Source organism: Microcebus murinus, chromosome 5 (assembly GCF_040939455.1).
Source record: "Microcebus murinus isolate Inina chromosome 5, M.murinus_Inina_mat1.0, whole genome shotgun sequence".
Classification (NCBI taxonomy): domain Eukaryota; kingdom Metazoa; phylum Chordata; class Mammalia; order Primates; family Cheirogaleidae; genus Microcebus; species Microcebus murinus.
In genome coordinates this window covers 29,387,214-29,403,615 of record NC_134108.1, presented here as the reverse complement: position 1 = coordinate 29,403,615, position 16,402 = coordinate 29,387,214, and positions in this window count along the sequence as shown.

Sequence of the window (16,402 nt, the reverse complement as noted above, 5' to 3'; positions counted from 1 at the left end):
TATCCAGAATTCATCCCAGGGCTTGAAGTCAGATTGAACATTTTAACCTGTATTGCAGAATCCACACTCCTTAGTTGGTAAGGTCAGTAGAGGGTAGTGTTTCATCATGTGCTTTGGGAGCTTGTCAGCTGAGGTTACTACAGTTATTTCATATGTAATTAAAAAAATGGGCCGGGCAGGGTGGCTCACGCCTGTAATCCTAGCACTCTGGGAGGCCCAGGTGGGCGGATCATTTGAGTTCAGGAGTTTGAGACAAGCCTGAGCAAGAGCGAGACCCCATCTCTACTAAAAATAGAAAAAAAATTAGCTGGACAGCTAAAAATATATAGAAAAAATTATCTGGGCATGGAGGCACATGCCTGTAGTCCCAGCTACTCAGGAGGCTGAGGCAGGAGGATCGCCTGAGCCCAGGAGTTTGAGGTTGCTGTGAGCTATGATGATGTCACGGTACTCTAGACTGGGTAACAGAGTGAGACTGTCTCCAAAAAAAAAAAAAAAAAAATTTATAACATATTCCTAGAAGGAAAGGTTTTGGTCTGTAATAGTGGATTCTATGTTTTTATTAGGGTTTTTTTCTTCCACTATATTGAGAATATGCCCAGAGCTACCTGAAGAAAAAAAAGTTCCAGAGAAGGCCTAGTCTAGAAAATGCGCATCATCTGGAGAGTATAACTTCTACAACATAGCTCCATGAAAGTGTTGACTGTTCCGAGCTGTTTTCCCTGGTGCTTCGAACAGTGTTTGGTGTGGTAGTCACTCAGGTATTTTTTGCTGGATGAGTAGATTTCACCTGCTTGTTTGTTTATTTGTGGGCTTTCTTCTCAGACTTAACCTCTGCAGCCTTTTTTTGCCCTTTAATTTCTCATGTTCCTTTTTCTCTGGCAACAAAAGCGAGTCTCTCAAGTTGGACCTCTTTCAGACTAGTGTGGTGCCAAGCTGTCTCAACTTCCTTTCTCTCCAGCTCCACTCTAGGGAGCAGGGCAGAAAAACATATCAATATGGGGTACATGGCTCTAAGAGTCTGAAAAAATAATTTTAAAAGCCATTTTGAGACTTGGGAATAGTAAAAAGCATGTGAATTCAGGGAAACTATTTTTATATTGCAATAATTTCTTTTTGAAGCCTATTTATTAAGACATATGCCAACAGCACAGGATCGTACAAATGATGTGAATTAAACCTTACACAAATGTAGTATTTGCCTTTTTATTTTTCCTTCTCTCAACTCAGCCACCCCCCACTAAAATTTACAAATGGATATAAAAATCCTATGTGTACCTGGTTGGCTTGTTAGAGAAATACCGAGTAAAAGGCCTGTGATATTTCACAGTGCTGCCACCAGGTTAAAAGAAGCAAAATTCACATAAAAAATAAATAAATATGAGATCCATAAGGGGAAAATAAAATATTATCATACAAAATCTTAGAAATTAAAAACCTTGTTTTCTATTTTAGATTTCATGCTGGATAAACTTGGTGAATTCCAGGGATCAGCAGATGTTTTGCTAAATGGGTACATGTTGTGTCTTACAGGGAGGTACTCACCCCCTTTGGGTCATAAAGGGATGCAGCTATGCCATTATTGTAGGAGGGACCACATGTATAATTTTTAAAAAGAAAACCTTTTATACCTTTTCCTACAAACTGCATTTTGAAATAAAATCACATTCAAAATATTCTATTCCAAATTTCTATCATGTAAAGAGTAGAGAAAATTTTACTCTAAAATAATAAAAATCATAAAATATGAAAGATACTAAAGTGCAAAATTGGAATTCAGAGGCCTATGTGAAGAGGAAATGATATATATGAAAACTTTTAGATTTTTAAATATGATCAAAACATAAAAAGGATTCTTGTTATATTACCCTTGTTGCTTAGTGTCTTGTGAAGTGAGTCTCATTCAAAGCAGTTTGGGTTGCCTTGCTACCATCTGGAAGTGGTTGGGTAATAGAATGCGGGACAGATATAAGCTTAACATTCAGTTACAGTTTGAAACTATTGTGTTGGATTGCAGTAAAAATAAAACAGGTAAGAAATGAGCTGGTCTTCAAAGAAACTTCTGTTTTGTGGTAAAACTGCTGAGGTTTCTCCTGTCATAGTGATGGGCAACAACATGACCAGAAACCAGCCTGGCCAATGAAGCCAGTACACCTAACATCATGGCAATTTTAAAGTAAGTGTTCAAAGTTTATTTGCAGCAAATGAAGGTAACATTTTCAAAACAAGCAGTATTTCTGGAGGGGGAAAAAGGAAGAGAAGGAGTTATGGGGGGAGAGGGAGAGAGAAAGAGAGAAATGTTCAGTTCCTTATAAATTAGTACAAAAGATTTATTTATTTTTTTGCTCCATACTGATTATTTTGAGTTAAAAAAAAAATGAAAAAAGTGCCAGCATTCAGCTTTTATTTTGGAAGGTCAGAAATTGCTTGATGTTATAAATCATTACTTGAAAATAAGTATAAAATTGAATATTATCTGACCAATTCTACTTTTATTGTATTAGGCACAACTCCAGTAGTTATTTTTTCCCTGGAGATCACAGATAGTTTCAACTGAAATGGCATTTTATTGAAGTGAAAAGTGTTCATAATAATTGCCAGTCCACAGATTTGTATTTGTTGTGCTGAAAATTTTTCCTAGGGCAGCAAAGTAAAATACATTTTCCTACCTGTGCACTTTAACTTTGTCCTCCTAGTAAGATGTTCTAATTTGGAAATTAGCAGCTAGTTTGTATGAGAGATATAAACTGTTATTATAGAAAAACAATACATTTAATAATATTTATATTGCTTTAAATAAATTGGAAAATAGCCGAGCAAAAATCCTCCCATACATATAAATAACATGTAAATATTTAATAGAAACAAAACCTGATAGAGTTGAGTGGGAGATCAGGTAGAGTGGTTCCTTTTAATCTTGTTCTATGATTCTAGAATTCTATCAGTTTTTGATTTCTGCCTCAGTTACTTGGTAATGAATTAAATAATTGTGCAAAGAAATAATGGATATTTCTTTTATCATAATATCTTGTAATCTTAGGTAATTTTCAAATTGCTTCATGTTTGATTTTGGTCCTTTGAAGAGGATCTACCAGGAAGGGACTCTTATATAATTCCAGGGTCTTTTTTTAAGACTATTTACTGTTTAAAAAAAAAGTTTATTATGTTTACATAATCTCTATCATGTTTCCCTCTCAAAGTTAGTTTACTGCTAAATGATACAAAATTTAGGGAATTAAAGCAAACTATTAAAGTATTCTTCATAATGACATAAGTGATATTTTTTAACACTGTCGTCACCTAAAGTAAATATTAATGGCAATTGTGGTAAATTACTTTTCTGAGAGTCTGTAGCCACCTTGCCTCTATTATCATGATCAGTTTTGTTATTTTCTAGAAGTTACTATATGGCCTGAAGAAAATGTGACCTTCCTACTTTCTTCCTTTCTTTCTGGAGAAGATGCTTTCCCTTGCCTAGAGAGAATTTAGGCCTGCTGTGACAATGTTTTCCCACTGTAGACTCTACTGCAATTAGAATCTGAGTTTTCAAGATGAAGGAAACCTAAGAAATGATCTTGTTTGATTCCCTCACTTTCCAACTGAGAAAACAGAGCCCCAAGTCCCAGGATATACCCCAAGAAGCCTTTGAATACATGGTTAAACTGATTATAGGATTTGTCATTTTGAAGATCAGAATATTCTGTATTTAATATATGTTGAAAGATTGTATTTTATAAATTAATGTTTGTTTGTTGGTGAAGAATACCAGTGATGAGAACTATAAACATGATATGAATACATCAACACTTTTTAGTGCCTGAAAAATAAGCTAACAATTATTTTGCATGTACAAGAGGCATGAACAGAGTTGGAAGAAATCTGCTTATACAAAGCTAAAGCTAAAATGTACAAACATAATCTTCCACAGGTCATTCATTTGCAGTGCTGTGCCCTTGAGTTTTGCTGTGTAGCACTTTCTTGATCTGCACTTGTTCCGTATCATCCAGACCCACACCAGTGGTTCAGAATGGTAAAGTCTCTAGAAAGAGGGATCTACAACAGAGAGCTCTTTTGGTCCCTCAGTAAGGGAGCAACACAGGTGAATTAATGGGGCCACGAGGTGCCTTTAAAAAAAAGGGATGAGATAGGGAGCTATTTGTCCAGAATAGAGTGATTTGAAGAAAACCTGTCTTGAAGTATATGATGAAGGAACATTTCATAAAAGATTTACAGCTACCTTTTTTGCCTTGCCATCAAATAAAGTAAATAAATTAGCCTTAATTTTCAAAGTAGGTTATAAATAACTTTAGATGAGGAGTGTTGTCACTCCATTTGGTGAGGGAATTGGGCTTTATACTGTAATACTGGTTAGTCATCCATTCTTCTGAGACAACTGTCAGCAGAACGTTGCTAATGTTTGCAATCTGAGAAGAGAATGTCTCTCTCTCTTTTTTTTAGACAGAGTCTTACTCTGTTGCCCTGGCTAGAGTGCCAGTGGTGTCAGCCTAGCTCACTCACAGCAACCTCAAACTCCTGTGCTCAAGCAATTCTCCTGCCTCAGCCTCCCGAGTAGCTGGGACTACAAGCATGTGCCACCATGCCCGGCTAATTGTTTCTATATACTTTTAGTTGGCCAATTAATTTCTTTCTATTTTTAGAAGAGACAGAGTCTCACTCTTGCTCAGGCTAGTTTTGAACTCCTAACCTTGGGCGGTCCGCCTGCTTCGGCCTCCCAGAGTGCTATGATTACAGGCGTGAGCCACTGTGCCTGGCCAAGAGAATGTCTCTTAAGGATCTCTTTAATGAATGAGCATAAAAAACAGATTCCCATCCTAGACTAGAAGGTAACTCCTACTCTCAAAAATCTGTGGAGTATTATTGCATTAATACTCCAGTGTTACTGACTTATGGCAAGAACAAGAGCAAAGGAAAAACTATATTCTATAAACAGAACATTTGAAGATATAGAACTTTCTAGTGGATATGTTTTCAGATTCTAAAATTTAGAGATGAAACATTTTTGAAAAGGTTACTTATTTTGTATCTGCTTTGGTAAAAATTCCAAATTAACTATATATTAGCTAATGTTTAGCTAATATAGCTATTATTTTTAAAGTTTTATAGTGATTTATGTTTATATTATAAAAAACATTGAAATTTAGGTAATAATGAGAACAATATTCAGAAAAATGAGATGAACCACCAATTTAATGTTTAGGTAAAGATTCTAAAACTTCTCTAGAATAACTTCTATTAAAAGACATATCAGATTAAAACAATTTTATTATAACATTGACAATTTGAATAAAATTGGTTTTAATCTATGGCTAAAAAATTTTATAAAAGAGCGTCAGTCTCTGGTTTGTAGTTTTATCGAATTCTACTTTCCATTCCTTTGGAGGGTAATTTCATAACATTCTATTCAGTGAACAGGAGATGGCAGCATTACTTCAGCTGTTCAAAAAAGTCGCTAAAATTAATCCCTTCTAAAAAGAAGTTTAGGAGCTGACAGCAGAGTTTTAGCAGCAGGTGCTACAGTGTACACAGGACACAGGAATGTTTGTTTCCTATGTACAGTACATAGGAAACAAATGTGAAATAAAACTGTTTAATGCCTCTGAATGGTGCAGATTTTTATGCATATTTTCCAGTGTAATAGGCCCTTCCCTTGTAAAAATGAAATGGGTCAGATGTTGAGATTTTTATGGGACTTAGAAAGCTGCGCATGTATAACAAAGAGCTTGGCTCTACAGCTGTGGGATTTTTAATCTCTTTTTTTAATGGAATAGTACTTTTCTGTGAACACTAGACACTAATCTTCTTTATTCTTAAATTTCTAAGTCGATATTGATGATAATGAATAAGGAATTTGGATCTCAGGTCAATAAAAATACATACATGAACCCAACCATTAATTTCTGTTTGTTACAACTGTAATTCAGCAGAGAAAATACTAGATTGGTAAATTCATGAGCCTCAAAGCCTCAGCTCCTTCTTTGTATTCAATTTTGTATCTCTCCTTGAGGAGGAAACTTCTAAAGAACACAGATCTGTAATATGCAAACTGGATGTATGTTGCTGAAATGCCTCTTTAAAATATATCTGTAAATAAGTTTATATATGTTTTATTTGTAAAGAACTTGTGATATTCTTTCTTAGCTTCCTTCATGAAATCTAACCAGCTATTAGAAGAGTACCGGGAAAATCAAGGTTTATTAACTTTAAGAAAAAGAGGAGAAAATGAAGGCCCAAATATTCGTTTTCTTGATGCCTATGTTAGATTTTTATGCTAGTTAAGAAAGAAAAGATTCAAAGAATTGTTTTAAATTGGAGACTTGCATTCCAGCCTTTATCTTCATTTTAAAATTCTATGTTCTTAGAAGTCTCATTTAGGAGATATTTTTCCAAACCCTACTTTTAAAATATGGATTTCTGTTGCTCATTTTAATTAACCTTTGGGCTTTAATTTCCTCATGTCTGCATATAATCTGCTTTGGGCAATGATTGCTTTTTTATTCTATTTAGAGAAAGCAACTCTTCCATAATGGCATAACTTTGAACCAAACAGAACATTTTATTAATATGCTAACCTTTTTTCCATTAAAATCCAAGGCTATCACATACATAAATATAGCTTTTATGGGTTCGCCAGAGACCCAAAGGTGAACCTGAAATTTAGTCTACCGCTTGGCAGCTTATATCACTGGCAGGGTTACTATATCAGAAATAATGACTTGAGTGTGAGGTTGAATAAATGAAAACCATAGATGTTTAATCATAATGCAGTCAGAAGTTTATCCTGGGCTCCGTAAGTAGCAGGGAGGGCATATCTGGTTTTAAAACCCATTTTACCTTTATTTTTCAATATACTAGGTCTCCTCATTAAGTAATTGTGAACAAAGATACTGGTACTAACAAAGATATTGGTACAGTACAAAGGTACTGGTACTGACCCCCTTTGACATACTAAGAAATTTAAAATGGGATATTTGAGAGAGATTCTTGGTGTATTTGTAGGGCCAACACCACTGAGCATCAGATTGGAGATTCTTACAGTGTCTATATCAATCCGTTTGAAAAGTGATAACTCAGGGGAATGCAATGGCTTTAAAAATATCTCTGTGTCTGTGTATCTATCTATATATATCTATATCTATATTGTGGTGGTTCAACACACACTGGCTTTATAGTCAGGGGAGCTTGGGTATGAATCATGGTTTTGCCAGTTAGTGATTGTGAGACAATAGAGAAATCATTTAGTTTATATGAACCTCAATTCTTGTTCTCTAAAATAGGAATAATCATACCTGTCTTATAATGTCTTTGTGAAGATTAACTGAGATGATGTGTATAGAGTGCTTTGCCCAGTGTCCGGGACATAAATGATGGTGGTTGTTGTGATGATGATACAAAATTATCATAGAGTTAAATATATATGCTCTTTTGAAAGAATACAATTGGATTACTTTTTCTTTGCAAAACCCTAATGTATATAAAGATAGTTTTAAGATCTGTTAAAACTGGGATATCCCCTATGGAATAAGTTATAACTTTTAGTTACACAGTGCTTGAGACAATATATTTGTGTAACCTTCTCAGAAAAGTTTTATAAATAGCTTTCATAGCCCATGGACTTTATTAGGGTCCCAGTCCTAAGGGGTCCATAGAAGCCAGTCTAAAGATTATTTATAAAGATTATAGAAAACTGTTCTGCCCAATGGGAGTTTATGTATGTTCAGACTCCTGCTCTTGGCTTCAGCTCTCAACTGTCGCTTTGTGCCTCTGGAGATAGCATGCTTGTTAAGAGCATTGGTTGTGGCCATTTAGAGCCGTTGTTGCTCTGAGCAGCATTTCCCAAACAGAACATTCATTTTTGCACACTACTTACGGAGTGCTTTACACAATGTTTTACTTTATATTTACGTAGAATTCTTTTTTTTGTTATCTAAGAAACAAAATAAGTTTAACTATTTCATTTCAATACTTACAAAGTCTAGGCCTCTGCCTTGAAAGTTCTTTATGTTGAATTCTTTGTATTTTCTTTCAATTACAATTTAGGTCTTTGAGCAATGAGTTCAGGTAATCTTGTCCCTTGTTTTGCGTTCTTCGGCCCTTGCCCTTTCTTACCTCTTTTGGTTCCTCGTTTGTGCAGCCAACATTAGCCTACGGATTGCATTTTTGATAAAAGATTTTCTTAAAGGTAGAGAATATTCTTATGTGCTTTTCCCAATGGCTAATATGATGTTTTGTTCAAAAGGTATTTAAAAAGTGAGGAAACGAACATGAACCACGGTCATATTTCATGGATTGGGTATGCCAAGTATGATTTGCACTGCTAAGTATGATTAGGCTAAAATGAGGGCCCTTCATTCTGGAAAGGTGATAATTGAATACTATGACAGAGATCATGGAAAATATAGATTGAACATAGATAGGCTTTTCTCCATTATAATTTAGTCTAATCCATGAAAGAATTAAAACAGAAAGCTACCTTATATATTGAATAGATAACACATTACTCCAACGGATAATAGACACTGAAAAGAGAAGGTTTGGATAAATATAAAGGCAAATGTAGAATGAATAGTACAGGACGCTGCATGTTTTGAGTATATCTCTAATCTTGAAAGCTAATGTCAGCTGCCACCATCTTGGAATCTCCACAAAGACTGAGCCATTCTACTGACTGTTAGGACCTGGGCTTGATAGTAGGGCAGTTGTTATGCTTTTAGGAGTTATAAAGAATAGAATGTATCGCAGTTTTAATTTTATAATTATTTTGTCTTTGTCTCCAGCACCCTTCATCATCCTTATCTAACAAAGCCCCAGTCCTGGTTCATACAACCCTTCTGGTCCATTTCTGCATCACACAGCTGAACACCATTGCAGAAAAGCACACAATCAAGCCAACTTGTTTTATGTCAAATACATAAGGGTGTGGGTAGGAGGTTAGAAGTGGTGGCAACTTAGGGACGCTACTTTCTGATTGTTTCTGTTTTCTCTTAGTGACATAAGGAAGTAAGTTCATCAGCCAGAATGAAAGAGTAGGTGATGGAGATTTGGGGTGAGAGGAGACATTCAGGAGAGTGAGGGAGTGAATACACAATGCGTGTGATCCCATATTCTCTTGAGCTGTTGACCCTACTTCCTAATTCCCATTTATAGCAAAACACCCCCCAAAAATCGTCTTATCTCCCCACTGTTAGTTCTGCTTTCAATTATCTTGAAATCACTCCAATAAGGTATTCACTCTCAATACTCCTCTGAAACATCTCTTGTCAAGGTCGCTGGTGATTTACATGTTTCTAAATTTAATGGTCAATTCTTAATCCTTTTTTGACTTCTCAGCAGCATTTGACAGTTGATCATTCCCTCTTCTGTGAAATACTTTTACGTGTCTCCTAGAACACTCTACTCTTCTGTTTTATTCCTGCTTCATCGGCTTCTCCTTCTTAGTCACATTACCGAGTCTTCCCCCTGTCTCTGTCCTGCGTATTGCAGTGTGCAGGCTTTGCTCCCTGGATCTCTTCTCTGTCCACACTCACTCTTGGCGATTTTATCCGTGTCTACATGGAGGACTTCCAAAGTTATATCTCTGTTCTAGACCTTCCCCTTGAACTCTAGATGCATATACCTTACTGTTCACTAGTTACCTCTACTCAGACGTCTAACAGGCTTCTCTAATCAAACTTCTGATCTTTCCTCAGAAAAAGTGATTCTACTCTTGGTTCTTCCCAATTACTGTAAATGACAACTCTATCTTCTTAATTGCTCAGGCCAAAAAATTTGGAGTCTCTTACCTCCTCTCTTTCTCTTTTATTCCATATTCAACCATATTCCAAAATTTGGAGTCTCTTACCTCCTCTCTTAATCTTTTATTCCAGATTCAAGCAAATCCTATTGTTTTTACCTTCAGGATTTAGTCACCACGTGGTGGTTCCTTAGCACCTGAGTGCTTACATTCAGGTTCAAATCACTGTCATCTCTCACTTGGGTAACTGTGGTAGCTTTCAAATCAGTGTTTCCACCTTTGACCCTGATAGTCTGTTCTCCCAAACAGCAGCCACAAGGATCTTTTGAAAACCTAAATTAGGTCATTTTACTCTGCTCAAATCCTCTAGTGAATTTCTACCTCATTTGGAGTAAAAGCCAGTCCTCACAATGGCCTACAAGGCCCTACATGATCTGATTGTTGGCTTCCTCTGTGATCTATTCTCCTACTTTCTTCTCTGACTCACTTTCCTTTAGCTGCACTGGACTCCTTGCTGTTCTTTGTTAGCACCAAGCATCTCCTGCCTCAGGACCTCAGAACTTGCTGTACTCTGCACAGAATGGTCTTCCCCTGTATTTCTGCACACTTTCTCCATCTCCCTTGGGTTTCTGCTCAGATGATACCTTATTAAGGAATTCTCTTGATCACCCTATGTAAAATAGCAACCCTTTCCCATACCCTAGAACTCCTTTCCATATTCTCCACTTTCTTAATTTGTCTGTGTACTACTCATTACCATTTGACACCCTATATTTAAATTACTTGTGCATTATATGTCTCCCTCTGCTAAAATATAATTTTCATTTTTATAAATGGAAAAGTAAGGGAGCCCTTCCTGAGGAAGTAATTCTTGAATAGAAATATTAAACTTGAGGAGGAAAAACTAAATAGGCTGAGAGAAGATCCTTCTAGGCAAAGGAAATATGCATGCAGAGGCTTCCTCCCTGATATGGGACCCCTGCCTGATGGTTGAAATCATGGCTCAGCTCACCACACCCATGACTAGAAAGTAACTCAGTATTTGTCTCTGTGATCTCAAGTTCAAATATTCTACAGGACTTTAATAAGGCCTGTTGGGTCAATGAACTAGCTGAGGCAGAACAGTATGTCTGGTCCAGCTTGGGTCACTTCCTCACCTCTAGACCAGTCCATGTAGTCAGGGAGGTGTGGTCTATGAAAAGATGACAGCCACCCTCAAACTCCATGTTAGCATGGTGGAAAGGTACATTTCCCCAAATGAAAGTGGCGATGCTACACTGATCAGACGCCTGCTTTAGTAACCAGGTATGAGAGCTTTTTTTGCAGTACAGGAATCCAGAGGTTGGAGACATAGTCTTCAGGGAAGCAAGGAGGTGATGCCATTGCTGGAGCTTTTGGAGAAAAAAAACTTTAGAAATGATTTCCTCTATTGGGAAATAGCAAGTAAACTTGAAGAACAGTGATAATTTTAGGTTTAAGTTGATTTCTGCTGAGTGTAGTAAATACCATGTAGACCCAGGGAAAGTCTTTTGCATATAAAGCTGTGCTAGTGGTTCTGATGGGATTGACAAGATGAGATGTGTTCTCACTTGTGGAGAAGTGATTTGATAGAAGCCTGCAGGAGCTGTTGTTAAATCATGTATGCTGACTGTGAATTGAACTGGGAGTTGGAATTTTTCAGAGAGAGAGAAAGAGGTCGGGGGGTGGGGGGAGAGGAGAGTGAGAAGGCAAGTCATCGAGAAAATGGGAAAATGTTAGCACCATTTTTTTCTTCAAAATTTAAATAACATCTCAGGCTTGGGCTTGGTGTTTTATTTGCCTCTCTAAATCCATTCTCTACCATCCTCCAGCGTTGTGGGGAGGCTGACCTGAATAACCTGCATGAGCATCCTTCATGTTCCACCAGGGAGAGACACCAGCAGGGTGGGAAGAGGGTGAGGCCAGAGTGTCTAGTCCCCAGGTTCCTGCAGGTTCACCCTAGTCCTGTAGGCCCCTAGGGCAGCCGCTGTGCTCTCCAGGAGTAGTAGCAGTTTTCTGCTATTGCTAGCCCTAGGATCCTATACTATCGCTGCTTGCTCTTTTTGTAAATAATCCCTTTATTGAACTCTGCTCAATTATAATTTGAACATGCCATCCATTTCCTGCTTGGCCCCAGACTGACATAAGGATATAGGGCATACTAAAGAAATAATTTGGGGAGCTAAAGAAGATGAGAAAGATTACAGATTGTTTTATGGAGTTTGTATAGAGATACGGAGACAAATCTGAGGAAACAGGTTCTAATGCAAAATGCCCAGCATAGAACATGCACGCTTACTGAAACTAGACATCTGCAAACAGAGGATAAAGCAGTCTGGGTGTCAAGTGGTCCAAATCCATGCTGATCACAAAGATGGAAAGATGAATTAGGATATATTTTGCTGAAATGTACAGACTCATAATGCCCTTCCTGCAGTTTTTTGATCTCCAGACAGCCAAAAGTTCATAGAAAGGTGATAACAACTCACTTTTTCTATTTCTTTGGCATCCATACCCTCTAGCCCAAATATCTCCTTCATTGTTACATATATTTAGCATGTTCTGTGATTCTTGAATGATATTTCTTTGTAAAATAGGATTAACAAATGGGCCACCACCAGTTCACCTGTGTCAGGCAATAGCTCTAAAAAGGAAGACATCTGTGGAGGATAAATGAGAGACCACTTATGTAGCCAGAGGAATCCAAAATAAACAGAAGGGGGAAAGAATATAAACCTGAGATGTTGCAGGATTTAGGAAGCAATTTATACACCAACTCTACAATGGTAGAGGAAGCTTTGGAACAAAAAATGATGTTCACCTATGATGGAGAGAGCAGGCATCTCAGGGAATCAGCACGGTCTTAAAAGTGTGATGTAGTTTTATCGAATATGTGTGCATTGATTTTGCAGTTGTATTTACAAGTATGCTCAATGCTCATGGGTCGAACATAACAAATTATTGTAATGTCTTAACTTAGTGCAGCACTTAACAAAGAACTTTGCATATTAAAAATGCAAACATTAGTTGAATGAATGAATAAAAATTAATCTGGAAAATGGCACTAACCATGAGCATATTAATAAGTTAACACTTTTATACTCAGTGTAATATTGTGTTTTTTTGATTGTTTTGATTGGGCTTTATTGATAATAGTAAGCGTATGAAAGAGATATGTTGAGCATGTTTACTTTGATAAAGTTAATTGGTAGGATTTCCAACACTTTTTGGATCTATCCCTATAGGAGTTAACAGATAAATTTATACATTTTTAAATCATTAACATACAGCCATCGGGACTTGTGCATATAAATATACAAACCAGATGCTCAAGTTATAAAGTTACTGCTTATTTCCTGTTTGGATCCTGAATTTCTTTGGCCACTCTAACCTAAGCAAAAGTATAGATGACAGAGCAGTGAAAATCCAATACCTCTATTGGATAGATGAACAAGTACAAGATGTAGCCCCAGATGGAGGATATCTAACATCATCTTCATGTATTTATGAATTTGCATGTTAAAAAATTCCATTTTAAATTGAATTATTAGAATTCTACCAATGCCTCTATGGTTGCTTTAAAAGCTAATTTTGTGCTATCTGCTTATTGGGCGAGAGGAAAAAATGAGAAAATACATTTCAGGAAATATGATAGATTCTTATATAAATTCATATATAACTTTAGGCTTGAGATGAAAAACTGGGCTCCTATAGAATTTTTTACGTATTATAATAAAAGTCTGCAATCTGATACCTCACACATCTCCATTAACCTCCAACATTGAATTTGTTCTATTCTCATTGTTTTTTTCATTGATACAAGTGTTTCGTGAGAAATTAAGGTGCTTTCCTTCACAAATATTTCATTTGATTTACAGCATTTTGGGCTGTGATATTCCTGGTTAGAATACTTTACTGTTGAGGTCTTTTAAAAAAAATTAGTTGAATTCCCATAGGAGAATATGCATCAGTTCTATGTTAAGCTCTTTGTTCAGACTTATTATTTCAGCCTCCAAAATGTGTTTTCACTAACGTAATAGTGTGATAAATGCAAGAAATGTGTGCATAGCTTAAAACACTTGGAAATACTTCTATTATGTGCTTTTATACTGGGAAGTTTACTTTCTTGGTAAAGGTATTTCTATTCCATACTCCATATTTCCATGGGTTTCTGAGAGGTGAGCATGAACTCTGTGGGAATTCTATTTTTGCACTTAAAAACAAGTTATATGGCAGACAGCTTTTTACTGTTGTCTAGTTACAGGAGTTCTCAAACTTTTTGAGTGCATGAATATCAGTTTTACTTATTTTCCCTTGAATTTATTTATGTGCACTTCCTTAACTCAAAGTACATAAACCTTCCAGTTAAGTGTCATATTTATCCTGAGTTTTCCATGCCCTTTCATTCTGCTTCTTGACTTTCCTAACCATTTCCTTTCCTTGAGCACTTAATGGTTGTGAACTTTCAAAATATAGTAGCATTACCAAGACAGCCTACATCACTAAGACAGTCTACCCCTTTACGTTCTATATCTGCCCTTCCCTATGTGGTATCCAGCAGCCATGTGTGACTGTTGAGTACTTGTAGTGGGGTTTGTCCAAATTGAGATGTGCTCTACATGTAAAATACACACTGGATTTCTAAGACTTAGTAGAAATAAAAAGGATGTAAAATAGCTTATTAATAATTTTATATTGAATACATGTTAAAATGATAATATTGGGGCTTACTGGCTCAAATAAAATGTTAAGAAATTGAAACATATTATTAAAATTTTTCATTTAAGTGAGGCTACTAGAAAATGTGGCTCACATTATGTTTTGTTAGACAGCAGTGCTCAATATCAATTTTTCTCAAACCTAGTTACCCATCAGAGGCATGTAGGAAACAAAGCAAAACACCCCACAGTTTCCTGGTTCCTACTCCAGACCTACTAAATTAGAATCCTGGATATGATTCTTAGGAATCTGTATTTTTGGAAAATTTCCAGATGATTTTGAGGCAGTCAATTAGTAGAACAACACTGGAAAACTTCTACTCCTATCTGATCTTTTTTCACCACTTTATGGCAACAGTTTTGGTCCTGGATCCCATATGCTACAGGAAGTACTCTTTTATGTGACTGAATTTGGTTGTGGGTAAATCACAAAAAAACAATCTCTTACCTGCTTGCTAAAGTAGTTTACTTCCCTTAACCTATTTACATTTATTTTCATATACTTTATTTTTTAATTGACAAGTAAACATTGTAAGTATGTATGGTATACAATATGATGTTTTGGTATTTATATACATTATAGAATGGCTACATCAAGCTAACTAACATATGTATTACCTCATTTTTTGTGTGTGTGGTGAGAACACTTAAAATCTATCTTAGCATTTTCAAGTGTATACATTCTTAAACTGTAGTCACCATGATGTACAGTAGATCTTTTGAACTTTTGAAATTTTGTGTCTAACTGAAATTTTATGTCCTTTGACCAACATCTCCCTATTTAAATTCAGAATTTTTTAAGAAGGGGCTTAATGACTAAAGTATTTACATAATGCTGTGAAAACTGTCTTATCTAATTTAGCTGGGACCAGCAATGGTCACTTACCTTCTAAAACTCTGTTTAGAGGATGGGGGAATGAGGATTCATATATCAAACATTTTATTTAATTCAAAAAATATGTATAGACATTCCATTATCAATCTTTTGACATATGGCTGGCGTTTTTTTGACATACTGGTTTGCTGATTGGAGCTCTGCAGTATCTTTCTTTCTTAAGCAACACCTAAAATGTACCTTTTACAATTTTCACTTCCAGTTTCTTTAAAATATAGAAAGATCTTAAAGTACTACCAAGCAAAGTGAGTGTAACACTTTCTAGATTATTGTGATTTTTTTCTAACTTTCTATGATTTTGTCATTTAATTTGGCAGAAATTATTTTTCTACTTATATATTCAAAGTATTTAACTTAGTTTTCACGGAGATAATTTTTTGGTTTTGCTTTTATCTTTCATAAGTTTACATCTTATTACAAATGTTTGATAACAGTTACAATCATCATAAATAGTTTTGGGAATAAATTTATTTGACTTTTGTTAGGCATAAAACTCAACTGGCAGGAGCAATATTGTACAGGTCTTCTAAGATGTAGTTTGTTGTTGAGAACATTTAGAATGTCCTGAGTTTGAGTCTGCGTGTTTAACAGAAGGAATAGAAGGCACGGGGAAGTAACCTGGCAAATCAGTTCATTCAGGTCATCAAGAGAAGCTCTACAATAAAAAATAATAATGTAGTGATAGTAACTAATATTTATTGAACATTCACTATGTGCCAAACATACTCACTTTATATGTAATATCTCACATTGCACTCTGATGCCTGCTTTATAATTGGCTTCATTTTACGCACGAAGAAATAAAGGTTTCCAGAGGTTAAGTCACTTAAGGTCACCCAACTTTAAGTTTAGAGATAAAATTCAGACCCAGGCCAGACAGATCTAAGATCCAGGATCAGCTTTTAGCTTTGAAAGCCTAACCTTGAGGAAAGGGTTCATGTTGTTCCTTGCTGGGGATCTCACTTGGCCTGACACTGATCTATGGGGCTGGGTCAAGGGCACAGACTCTGCAAAGCAAGC